The sequence below is a fragment of the Eurosta solidaginis genome, chromosome 2 (assembly GCF_040869045.1).
Source record: "Eurosta solidaginis isolate ZX-2024a chromosome 2, ASM4086904v1, whole genome shotgun sequence".
NCBI classification, from domain to species: Eukaryota; Metazoa; Arthropoda; class Insecta; order Diptera; family Tephritidae; genus Eurosta; species Eurosta solidaginis.
Genome location: NC_090320.1, coordinates 13,177,656 through 13,191,143, shown reverse-complemented (window position 1 = coordinate 13,191,143; position 13,488 = coordinate 13,177,656). Strand labels below are relative to the sequence as shown.

Sequence of the window (13,488 nt, the reverse complement as noted above, 5' to 3'; positions counted from 1 at the left end):
AAATATTTCGCCTTGAAATTTGCAACATTTTTGCATATCTTACATATAATATTGTGACGAATATTACCATCTCTAAGATGTTACTAAATAAATGCACAACAACAAAAACATTAAAGCAAGCTACATATAAACACATTAATCCTCATGTACACACATACATACAAGCAGCAGAGAGATAAGGCTCCATTACTGATACTTAGCATAGACTTGACTTGACTTGGCGTAAACTTGGCAACTTAGCCACGATTATACTCCACTTGGCGCATACAATCTGGCATCATAATCAGGTTTGAAATTTACTTTTAAATAAATGTCAATTTGTATGACAAAATGACATGGAAACAAACAAATGGCATCTCAAAATGTAAACGTCACTTAGAACTTACATAGAAAATCAAAATTCAACAGACTTCTAAGTCAAGTTAAGTGTTGCCAAGTTTTGAGTAATCAGTAACATGCACTGTTCATTTAACAGAACTGTAAGTGACAGTTCTCAAGTCAAGTCAAGTCTATGCTAAGTATCAGTAATGGAGCCTATACTCGCAAACGCATGTCATCATCAGCCGAAGTAGTACGCACATATACACACGCATATGGCTACGCACTACAAATACACGCGCGTATGGCTGGTGACCAGGTAGAGGATTCTATAAGAGGAAACGTCTAGACATTTGGACAAGGCAACAGAGAGTATAAAAGCAGAGCAAGCTGAGTAGTCAGTAATCAGTTTGATTTAAGCACGCTATTGGTTGTGAAGTTAAGTGTTATTGTGAAGTACTTTCAAAGTAGTGTAATAAAGATCAGTTTTGCATTATTGAATATTGGAGTTATTTATTCAACAATTTAGCGATACGAACGTTAGTAGAAGGTTGCAAATAAACAGGAATTACACTAAATTCGTTACAATATATACAGCTTTTTAGTAACCGAAAATTCAATACGAGAAATTTTACAAAAAATATGTTGCATATTTAAAGGTGAAAACTTCTTTTTCTTCTTCTTGTCTCTTCCAGTTCTTAAAACAAGACTTAGGTGCGGGAGCGCATTTCGTGATTTACCTCATTCCCTATATGCGCTTCGAGGGGGCTCCTAAAGCCACAATAGAGGTGGATGGTTGGCGCAAGGGTGCTCAAATGGCCGACCAGGCGATACATTATACACAGCTGGTTCCAAAGTAATGGCGGGAGTAGGGTATGCGGTATACTGTGCTGATCTGAAAATAAACAGATCCTACAAGCTGCCAGATCACTGTAGCGTTTTCCAAGTGCGAAGTATTAGCCGTATCCAAAGCAGTAGAAACACTGGAAGAGAATAGCTTAAACTGCAGCCTTGTTAACTTTTATATTGACAGGCAAGCAGCAATTAAGGCAATACATAATCTCGCATAGACGGCATTTGTTTTCTTCCTTTATGTTAAATTGGTGTAATGTCCTGAAACCTATTTTTGAGTAACTACTCTTTCAAACTAGAAACCTTACACATAGTTCGGAGTACCGTTACAATACAACAAAAGCAGAAAAAATCCATTAGGTCGCGCACGAATTGAGATAACTAGAAAATTCATACGAGATGGGGGCGATCACTCACAAATTGTCATCAAAGCACTCTAACGGAATTCCAAAGAAACTGACAGTTTCAACAGGGACGGGCCATAGGGAGATTGGTGTTACAGGCGTAGGTTCCACATTGCAATTGGAAAGATGGTTGGTGTTAAAAGAGTTTGGAGATGGTTATGGTGAAGTTCCCTTAAACCTCTTGAAGGCGGCGTAGATCAAACAGTTGTTTGCTAGGTTGTACTGGTTTCTGACAGTTTAGCAAAAACTGCTTGTTCAGCATTTCGGTATGCTCTTTAATGTTGAGCTAATTGGCCTCACTATGTAGGTGATGTTTAGCGGTCATAAGGAGACATCCCGCGGCAGTTCTGATAGCAGCATTTTGACAGGTCTGCAGCCTTACCCCCAAGATCTTTGGGTGACTGACAGTCGGTCATGAACGTCCAATATATGCGTCATATGTTCCTTCCACGTCGTGGCCGTGGATTTTATCGGTGATAATGACAGGTTGCGCGAGGTGAAGAAACTAGAAAGACCGGGGAGATAGCTGTTTATTTTAGAAAGTAATTCATATATTGGAGTGCCAGATCCCATTGCCTTTATCGCGCAGTCGTCGGCATAGGAAGTGATCGTAATTCTTTTTGATGAGGAAAGGGCTTTGAATTGTAGAAATTAAACAGAAGCGGGGTTAGGACACCATCGTGTAGTACACCCCGTTTGATCCTCCTATGGTTTGAGCTTTCGTTCCTAATTTGGACGCTTGCCGACCATTTAGATAATTTGCGGTCCATCTTTTTAGACAAGGGGGAAGGGTCGTAACTTCTATGTCTTGGAGATTTTATATTTATTTTTATCGATTCTTACTTATGTTGATCGTAGCTATGATATACCATTTTTTTATTAAAACCGAACGATAGCATGAGTTACCACATAAAGTGCCCATTTTCCAACTGGGTCCATTTATTTATCTTATTAATTTTTATTCACTTTATCAACACAAAACACTTGAAGAGCGAATGCAAAGCTTAGAAAATCAATTTTACACTTAAGTGCTAGCAGCAGCACTTGTACTCGAACAAGCTTACTAATTTATTTACATATTCTAGATGTATTTACATATACTTATTTACAGATTTAAAAAAACTGTAGTATGTGGGGGCCAAGAGAAGTTTCAATTTCAATTAGAATTTATATTTAAAATATTTGTGGTCTACTCAAGGAAACAAAACATAATTTTAATGAAAAGCCTTTACCTATTGCCCTCTGAGTGCTACACCCTTGCCATAAGTTTAACAGAGCTGTCAGATAATTCAAAGCAAGTTTAAGTTATTTTCACATAAGACTGTGATACAAAAAATCAAATACCTTAAAAAATTCAATGTAGTACAAAAGACCTAAGTCTTATGTCATCAAGATTTTTTAGAGGAGGATAGAGGCGAAAAGAGATTATGTTAAGGAAAACAAAAGTAAGAGAGGGAAGAAGGGGGAGCAAGCAAGACTAAATGATAAGGGCTGAGTATTGAAAATGAAATTATGAAAGAGTGGAAGTGAGGTCAAGGGAAAGGAGAGGAGGAAGAACGGAGCGGGAGAAAGACCAAAAGCAAGACGAAAAGAAATACGATGGACAGGAAAAAGAAAAAATAAAAAGTATAAGGGAAACCCGAAAGAGAGCAGAATGATAGGGAAAGGGAAGGGAGAAAAATGAGCAGCAGTGATAGTAAGAGCACGAGAGGCATCTCCCAAAATAGTTTACTGGGGATTTGATACTATAAGAAAGCCAATAATCACTTATCCTTCCCTAATTTGGAGGCCGAAGACCACGCAAAGAACAGCAATAACAAAATAAGACAAACTGCATCGACTAGTTTGTATTAGCATAATTGGGGCGAGTAGAACGTTCCTTACTGATGAACTTAGTGCTTTAGTGGGAATACCTCGCATCCCTATACTTATAGAGAAAGAGGCAACACTGGCTGCACTCAGACTTTAAAATATTTCCAAGCTAATGATTGCAAACATAACAGGGCATATCAAGGTAATAAGAAAGTTCACAGACAATCTCATATAGCAACTATGTGATAAAATGACCTGACCTGCTCAGAATCTCACGGAATTTTGAGGGATCCATTGTGAAACTTCAAGGAATCGTTACCTATATGATGCTACAGGCAGAAGTCCATCATGGCTTATTTACGAGGAGTATACTCATAATATCAGAGAGCCCGGCAGGCTTGCGTACCTTGCAGTTTCAATTAACTACTTCTAAGCTAATGTATGAATGCCTTGTAGTTCTAAATGATTTGAGATCTTAAAACAAGGTTTTGTTAGAATGGTTACCCTGGAAACAGGAACATCAAGGTAATGAAGAGGCAGATAATAAAGGAAATCAGAGGTGCTAAAGCAGCATTATAGGGTCCAGTTTGAAGAGGGGTTTTGACTATACATAGTGTAGGTGTTAAAACTACTAGACTATATCTTGGTATCCCGTTTATTTGCTATTGGCGTTAATAAGGACTGCAACAAAGAGTTTTGCAAATTAAAAATAGATTCATGAAGTAGTAACCGTTACTATTGTTACTTTTGTTTTTATGCGCGTGGAAATTAATATTTATATTAATGATAGGTAAAAAACTTTATCAATTGATTCGACGCTTTTCCATATGAACGAACTTTTCTAGACAGACCAGACATCAAGTTTTGTACAACGGTTTTATTCACTTTTAGCAATACCGTTCGCTAGAGTTTTTGTACTTCCGTAGCGGTTTTTATTGGTTTCTCTATTTTCAAAAGTTTTTTTTTTTGTAAAACCCATTATCGCCCAAACGCCGGCAACTCAGGCACGTTGGGTGAAATCAAGTTTTTCGTAACATAATTTTCATTGTTTTCTTCGAACAACTTTTGGGTGGGTGACACGTGCGTAATGTGCTGGCCAAAACCGCCCAAATAGTTGAACCATTATGTCAGCGTGGGAATGCTAAAATTCGTAGCATTTTGGATTTGGATTATTCGTCCAAATGTACAACATTTTTTACGGTTTCGTTCATATTCATGCCTCAATTATATGGTTGACTCATCTCATCAGCTTGTTTCTTTTTTATTTCGCTGGTATAGGGATTGTCAAAAGGAGGTGGAAGACGCAAAATATAACCGACACATTGACAATTCTTTACTGCCGTGGTGGTAATTTTTTTTATAAAAAATAGTTTCATATCACTTTAAGTTATTTTTTTAGTAAATTCATTTAAGAAAAAATTTATCATAACAATAATAAGATAAAATAATTATTGTTAGGCCTTAAGTTCGATTCGAACCCGCGATCTGACAAGTCAGTAGAGCGATATAACAACAAAAATTGTTAATACATGCCAAAGCACGGGGAAAAAGTGTCAATAAAATATAACACTATGGCATCATTGCCATAAAACAAGTCCAACTTTCATATCGTTTTGCAACAAGAATTTAGCAATTCCCAAAAGGGATCTATCTATACACCGAAAATTGGCGGTTGTCAACATTTTTTCTCTCTCCTATTCTAATTTAAATAACTTTTTCATTGAAGAAAAAAAATATCATAACAATAATAAGATAAAATAATTATTGTTAGGCCTTGAGATCGATTCGAACCTGCGATCTTGTAAATTCATCTAGTTTAGCGCATTGTTTTCCCACAACATACAAGAATTGCTAAGTTTTATGTTTTCTCTCCATTTCATTCGCCTAACACCAACACGCAGATTTTGAAAATCTGAACAAAGGTATGTTGTTGCTGTAGAGATGAGCCAACCATATAGTTGAACCATGGTTCATATTGATGTTTGACGTTATTGGAGGTTTGACTTCAGAAGCTAATATATTTTTAAAAATATCATTAAACACCAATCCTTAAACAATTTATTCAAAGCATGTTATTACTAAAAAAAGTTGTAGGGAACTCTAAATTAGCAGAAGTTTCTGTAGCAGTTCGTAATTTAGAGATACTGTAGAACTTGTGTCTACATACATATCATAAACAGAAACTAAAATTTTACTTACATAGAAATGATTCCAACTAAAAACTTCAGGTTGCAAGCAATTTTGTCGAAGGATGAAGCGTAAAGCCAATTTTTTTGTTCACAAGTTTTAATTATTTTAAGTGTTTTTATTTAATTTTTATGTTTGCTTAGTAATGGCAATTTTTTATCTTTTATATATATTCCGTGTGAATACTTTACATTTATCTTTGTTAAATTTACAAAGTCGTGAGTGTAACTTAGATAATTTTAACTTTACTTTACTGATTTCACGATATAATATACTTTTTATTTTTTTTGTCATAAAAATTTTGTTTTGTGTGCATTAAATGTGCGCAACAACGCTAAAATTGAAATTATCAGTGCACTCAAAGAAAAGAAAATAACATCAAAATCAACACATGTGACATAATTTAATTTTTTTTTTACATACATAAACCTACACACTTCTGCACATGTGTTAAATATACTTTTTCAAACCGAATTTGTTTGCGGTCACTTCTTTGTAATTTTGTTTATTTTCTTGCTTTCTATTTAGGCGCTTTGTAGGGTGCATTGAGCGTACTTTTCGTTCATTTGTTGACGTTGTTGTTGCTATGTTACTGTTGTTTTATGTGATATTGTTATTTTTGTATTTGTAATATATTTAGTTTTGTTTTTTATTGATATTGTTTTGTTGTTTATTCTCTTTTGTGTTTTTTTTTCGCTCGTCTTAGCGGCTTGTGCGCTCTATATTGACGTTTGGTTTTGGAAAATGCTGCAATTACATACGAATCGGAGTTAGCTATGTAATCTTGAATTTCATTTTCATTTAATTGTTTTCATGTTGTTGTTGTTTTTATTGCTTCAATGGCAATGTTATCGAATGCATATCATTTATACACATTTTATAATTAGGAAGTACAATCGTCGTGCTGATTTTTGTTCCAACATTGCTCGATTGTGCTATTTTAATAGGGCAATTGTAAATTTGTTGATATTTCTGCATTGAAATATTATGTTTACTCTTTGCTATTTGTGTGTACTATTTCATCAGCTTTTCAGATCGAGCACATGAATATAAACTATTGTTAACTGTAAATAACAGTCTGTTTCATGTTCGTCCGCATCTGCTGTACAAATTGTCGAAACTTGCAGTAGACTTTTGTGTAGCTTTCCGTGATTCTATAGTTTTGAAACTTCGAACATACTTCAGAACCCGACAACAAGGCAACATTTCTCTCTACCAGACGCAACAGCGATCAATATATGTATTTAGAGAACTTCACAAAATCCATAGAGAGCGTGTGGAATTTCGCGAACGATTTTAAAGTAATTTTTCGTTGAGCTAGAAACTTGGAACCAAACACTCATTTCAGTACACCGTCATAATGCAACAAAAGGAGACAAAAATTTGGCTAGGTGGCGCATAGGTCGAGATAACTGGAAGAATCATGCCACTCAGAGTTTTGGGATCGGTGTTTTATTAAGTTGCCGTTAAGTTAGAGACGTCAGTGACGGGTTAACACAAATGGCAAAAAGTTTCGCTCGGTGTCGCACGGAGCCTCTTAAAAAACCCTGTTTTAACTAAAAGCGTTAAAAATTTGGCCCTTGACTATACAACCCTCGAGAAAACTTAAAGCTAGTTTTTAATATATGAGGGTTTTCACCTCATTATCAACGTATACCATTTGTGTGTAGTGTATTTGGTTTTCGTAAACTGTATTAAAAATATAATAAAAAAGGACACGGTGTCACGTGAATACCCCAATTGTTTCGGAAAATGCGTATCACTGCAAAAAGAAACTTTATTTCGGCAATAAGAACAATAATTTTTCAATTTGAGTATGACATCACACTGAAGCTTCGCAACAGAAGCGGAACAGCTCTAGACATATAATTGGATGCCAACTTGATAAAACCGGTTCACACCACATGCGAAAATCGTACATTATTAACATCACATATATTTTTTACGCACTTATAGCAAAAGCATAAAAAATAGCATCACAACTTTTTATTTTAGCAAGAAGAAACTAAATCTTACGTAATACGGACTTTGTTACTAGGTTGATAAAACTCGCTGATAAAACATTTGAACATAGCCAATTTAAATATTCAGGACGTGAACTATTTAATGTATTCTAACAGAAAAGTGGTCAAATAATTTATTATCGCATAGAAGGAGAAAAGAAAAAATCTAAGCAACCGGGCAGACTACGGACAACCGACGGACTACCGGGGGAACTGACAGGAGACGTAGAGTCAATAGCGCTCATTTGGCTCCAGGTCGGGTTAATCTATGATCGAGATATGCATGATATAGCAAAACGTGGAGAAGGCCCTATTACGTTCAAATTGTTTAGGGGAACCACTTTGTAGAGTTCAAATCAGCTTACGACAGTGCGAAAAGTTTTATAGTTTTTCTGAACGACGTTACGCCACACGATGGACTCCACCCTCCCCCCCCCCCCCCCAGCGGGTTAGGCGGTCAGAATATACCCGCGGTAAGTATGCCTGTCGTAAGAGGCGACTAAAATACCAGATTCAAGGGGCTGTGTAGCGCAACCCTTTCAGGTTGCCAGTGCAATATATAGCTTCTCCAAACCCAATTGTCAAATTCACCTATCCGCGGCGAATCCTGTTTCACTAACAGACGAGGCTATGGCGACCCCAAGGTCCTCATGGAACTTGGGGGTGGGGAGGGAGGGATGCCCTGAAGGTTTAATGTGGCCACATAAATCGTTCCCGAGATGGTCGACCTTCGGGGAGCAACCTTATCGCTACAAAAACAACAACAACAACACCGACGACAACAACAACAACATGGGATCATTCCATCGAAATTGAGAAGGTTCTTTCAGAGTCATTCCAAACTAGACGTATCGCTTTCGTCCGATTTTTTTAAGCCCGTTGCAATAATTTTTACTAAGCAATAGAACGAGGACAAGACGAATTACATATTTACTTGCTCGGCCTAAAATCTCTTCGCAGGTTATCGCGCCTTACATTTAATTATTTAAATGTCTACTAGTCCCAGCATGCACTTCCTTCCCGCAGATTTTGCCAGCTTAAAGATCTCGCTGAGGTTGGTACTTGAGTAGACAAATTTCGGTAATTCTTTACGACAGCATGACACTGCTAATACGCGTCCAAAAATATCGAGACAGGTATCAAACGACGCGTCAACACTACAGCAATCACATGAAAATGGCCAACTGCAAATATCTCCGGACAGAAATAAAATTTTTCTTTTCCGCCTTCGGATTATTGTTCTCGAGATTAATACGCGTCTTTTGACACCTCTCTCGATATTTTTGGATGCGTATTAGCAGTGCCATGCTGTCGTAAAGAATTACCCAAATTTCTTCAAACCTGAAGCTCACCAGAGAGACGTGACTGCCACGGCAAAGATGCTCCGACATCCGCCTCGTTGGTGGCAAGTAGATTGGCTTACCCTCCCTGACTGCATGTGTAACAGCGAGAATAATCTTGTTTGGTCACGTGGTTGATTTAGAATAAATATTTGTCATTCGTAATGCGTTGCCGAACTTTGCGCTTTCCCATAACGTTGCTCCCATCATTTATTTTATAGACTACCTACTTGTTACCCTTGATGCTGGCTTGAGCTGCAGAATCGCCAAATTGTAGGCCTTATTTCTATTATATTTTGGTACTACGTATCGTATGTTGATGTATGATATGTGCCAACGCAATACTTATAAACCTTTTCTCGCTGACTAGTGGAGGTGTTAATATGTAGGGTATACATTTCGGAAGGTACTGAATGGGGGATATGTACACAATAAAACCGGACATACATACATACATATGTTAGTTGCAACGAAAAGGTATGATTCACAAAACATCAATATTTTGCATGAAACAACACGCAAACCTTCGCATCTCTTGAAATTTCGCCAAATATTTTTTGTTTTGTTTGTGCTATATTATATTATAAAAAATTATTTTATATTTGCTACACAAACTGCAAGGGGGCTTATTCATTTGAACAGCTGATTTCAAGCTATTTTTGCCTTTGCCGCACCTTGCTTTTGCTTTTGCACTGTTTTTTTACAATTCATTCCATGCTCGCATTTTACATATGTAACGAAAACTCTTGTAACAGCAAAAGCAAACAAAAACAAGACAGTGAGACAACAGCAAAAACAACATAACGACAACAGCGCCAACAAATATGGCAGCGCAACGGCGGCAATGGCGAAGGCACTTCCTTGACACGAAATTGTTGCAGCATCAAATAAAATGCAAACAATATTTTGCATGTTTTTACAGGCTTACAACTGAAAATTTTAGATAATTTCTTAACAAACTTTGTGTGCAAATATTAAATTAGCACAAACAATTTCTTTCTTGCCGCAACAACAGCAACAAAAACCTTTGTAAAGTATACACAAACACACATAGGAACGAGCTTAACAACCTGATTTTCGTTTATTTCTTGTTTTTTTTCTGGCTCACAGCTTAAGCATGCATTATCGTAACCCACTCGTTCGTGAATTGTACAATTGGAAAACACTTAATATTGAATAATTTTAATTCTTATTTACATAAAATTTGTTTTACACAACACAAATTCGCACTCGTTTTATTAATCACAAAATTCCTTTAAGTTCAATTATATATCTTTTTTTTTAGTTTGACCCTACTTTCTTTCACAGCGACACGTTTGTTTTTGTATTACATACACCACGTTAAACTCCCGCGATACTTTTCATAGTCGTTGAATTTCCGTGTATAACTAAATTTTAACTTGACGCAACATATTAATGTTATGCTATGCTCTTGTTACAACTCACGAGCGCCGCCTATATTACAACAATCTCTTCGTGCATTTGTTTGTTTGTTTCTTTGTTAGCAACCAACAAATTATGGGAGCTCACAAATAAATTCTCAAATTTACTTTGTCGTTGAACTAAAATGCTCAGCACGAAGAAGCTATGTAAGTGTGTGTTTGAACGTGTGTGAACCCCAAAAAACAGGCTGGCGCTGCAATAGCCCACTTTATAAATGAGCGCCAAATAAATACCACTTGATTTGCGCTCCCCAATTATTAAAAAGTCACTCTCTCCCGCTTACTCTCTGACAGCTTAATAATTTTTTTGTTTACCAGTTTTTGTTTGCTCAACTTGCTGCTCTAAATTGTCCGTACTATCGCTAGAAAGGGTCAGCTGGTGCAATGCGTTTTTCTTGTGAACTGTCATTTAAAAATCCTAAAGCGTTAATGCAACACTGGCGGCAAGTGTCTGATAAAAGTGTTATATTTTTGTTCACTACTGTGATGCAATGAAATTTTCTGTTTGTAGTTTTTGTTTGTTTCAAATTTTTAATATTTTTTTATTATTGTATTCATGGTAGTGAAAAAATGTGTTAGAATAGAGAGTACACAGCCACATAATTTCATCCTAATTTTGCAAAGGCATTTACAAACTTCTGATCTAACTTTAATTAAAAAAAAAAACCATAAACCTAAAACTTGATTTAGTCATGTTAGCTTTGGTGGTATAATAACCAAGATCATTTAGAATGGGGACAAAATATCAAGAGGTTAATAAGCACAATGCAAAACTTTACAGCTTCAAAGCTTACGCAACCCAATTGTCAACCTCATCTACCAAAGGGGTGTTCTGTTACAAATAAGAATGTATCATGCACGTATCAAGCAGGCGACGCTCTGGAACCTTGCAGGATCTTCATAGAACTAGGGAGTTGGGGCAGAATGGGCTGGAAGATTCAATGAAGTGTGGTATTAAATCGTTCCCGAGATTTTCGAGCCAGTACTTTATTCGTACTGGCGGCTGTGGTGGTAGCTTGCTCCGCCTACCACACCGAAGATCCTGGGTTCACGCCCCGGGCAAAACAACATCAAAATTTTAGAAACAGGGTTTTTCAATTAGAAGACAATTTTTCTACGCGGGGTCGCCCCTCGGCAGTGTTTGGCAAGCACTCCGAGGTATGTCTGCCATGAAAAGCTCTCAGAGAAAACTCATCTGCCTTGCAGATGCCGTTCGGAGTCGGCATAAAAACAAGTAGGTCCAGTCCCGCCAATTTGGAGGAAAAATTAAAAGGAGCACGACGCAAACTGGAAGAGAAGCTCGGCCTGAAATCTCTTCGGAGGTTATGGCACCTTACAATTATTTATTTTTTAAATTTCTGATTCTTGACCGGCAAAGGACTATCAACAACGCTTTCGCGGAGTGCTTTTATATCTACAACAATAACAACCATATAATATAAAATTACTACAGTGAAAGAACAGAAGATATTTAGACAGGTAACAGGCAGTCCCTACGTAACTATCACAAACCGGGACATTTCAGTAGACAGCTGCAGCTCCCTCTCTGAAGAAAAAGAGCGGACAGTTTCATAAGCACTATGGTGATATCCGGCGTCTGTAAAATACTTTGCTGTGTTATTAGGGACATATGGGAGTTATGTCGGACAGCCAGGCGGCCGTGCTTGCTTTGCAATCCTACACAGTTACATCTAAGCAAATGGATGACTGCACTGAAATCCTTAATGACCTGGGAGCCAAAAACAAGGTTTTGTTAGTATGGGTTCCCGGACATCTGGGACATGAAGGTAATGAACATGCAGATTGCCCAGCAAAGCAGGGTGCTATAGCAGCACTCTATGGTCCAAAGTTCTTCTGTTGGCTCACAAAAGCACACACCAGGGAAACCACAATTAACTGGGAAACTAAACAATTCGGACGTCATTGGATTGACTGCCCAGGGCAAAGACAGGCTAAACTGGTTTTTATTTCTGGCAGCGAAAGTATCAACCAAACTCATTAATCTAAGCAGGGAAGATCTAAGAACTCTCACTGGGTACTACACGGGACACTGTGGTCTACGATATCACCTTGCCTAAGTAAATGGTAAAGCCTTAATAGAGTTACTCCTACCCCATTTCAGCATTTATAGTGAGAAGAACATAAAATGGCTACCCCGTGTATTATTAGCTGATTTTCACAAACACGCTGTCAATGATAATAAAAATTCATTAGCAATTATTTCCTTCATTTCAATTTTCTTCGCCTAAAAATGTGTGAAGTTACGAAAATAAATTGTCACGATCAAGCTAGTTTAGCAGAGTTGCACTGCCACACCGCCATTTTATGCAGGGTAAAAGTGTAACGCAGGCAACGATTTTCACAAAAGAACGAAATACCCCGTAAAGGTGTTATCTGCTTTTTAGAACAAAATAAAATATATTTACAACCCTTGCGCGGCGTACAAAAAGCGTAACACTTTTGCCAGAAAAGAGAACGCTATTAGTAAGTTAAATCTATCCGACACTCAAATTTGTCGTTTCTGTGAGCTGGAGGATGAAACGCCAGTTCACATTCGCTGCGAATGTGTCGCTCTTGCAAGGCAGGCACTCTACCATCTAGGTGGCGTGACTCGTAATCCCTGTGTGATATGGAGAAAAAGGCCTGAAAAGGTACTTAGATACATCAAAAGCCTCCACATACAAAATTAGGCTGAAGGGTCATGCACAATAGATCTGCACAAAGGGCGCAGTGCTTCCAGGCCTAATAATAATAATATAAGGGACATGAACTAACTGCATCTTAAGAACTGTAACCTCTCTGCCGTTGTTGGCAAGCTGTTATCAAGTGGAAAAGCAATGTCAAATCCGATGAAATATCTACCGCCTTGATAAAGGTAGGTCGCTATATGCTCAATTACAGGACTTGACAGCGAACCAGCACAAAAGGCAAGCATGAAGTGTCACTATCACCGCCACAGAGGTTAAAGAGGCGCATAAGCTGAATGCTCTGGTGGAATACCCATGAAGAAGAATAGCTGTATTGCTTTGCTAACTAGTACAATTAAAACACTAGCTAGCTTACCGAATAGCATGGAAAGCAACAATAAAAAGTAATCGAGTTGAGTTGGCTAAGCGCTTTCAGTTGAAAC

The 13,488-nt window shown here is 37.4% G+C and overlaps 1 protein-coding gene across 17 annotated transcripts in view; it reads right to left on the bottom strand.

The window, feature by feature from the left end:
• The window catches only part of LOC137239317 (beta-1,4-glucuronyltransferase 1), a 604,255-nt gene extending 593,935 nt beyond the window's left edge, over positions 1-10,320 (bottom strand). For 2 of the 17 annotated variants that reach the window (XR_010949328.1, XR_010949327.1), the window contains exons 1-2: positions 9,987-10,320; positions 5,586-6,320 (exon numbers count right to left, since the gene is read on the bottom strand). The gene's annotated coding sequence lies outside the window, so the exon portion shown is untranslated. The remainder of the gene's footprint in view (positions 1-5,585; positions 6,321-9,986) is intronic. The other 15 variants (XM_067764472.1, XM_067764474.1, XM_067764471.1 and 12 more) reach the window with 15 other exon arrangements.
• Positions 10,321-13,488: the final 3,168 nt, after the last annotated feature.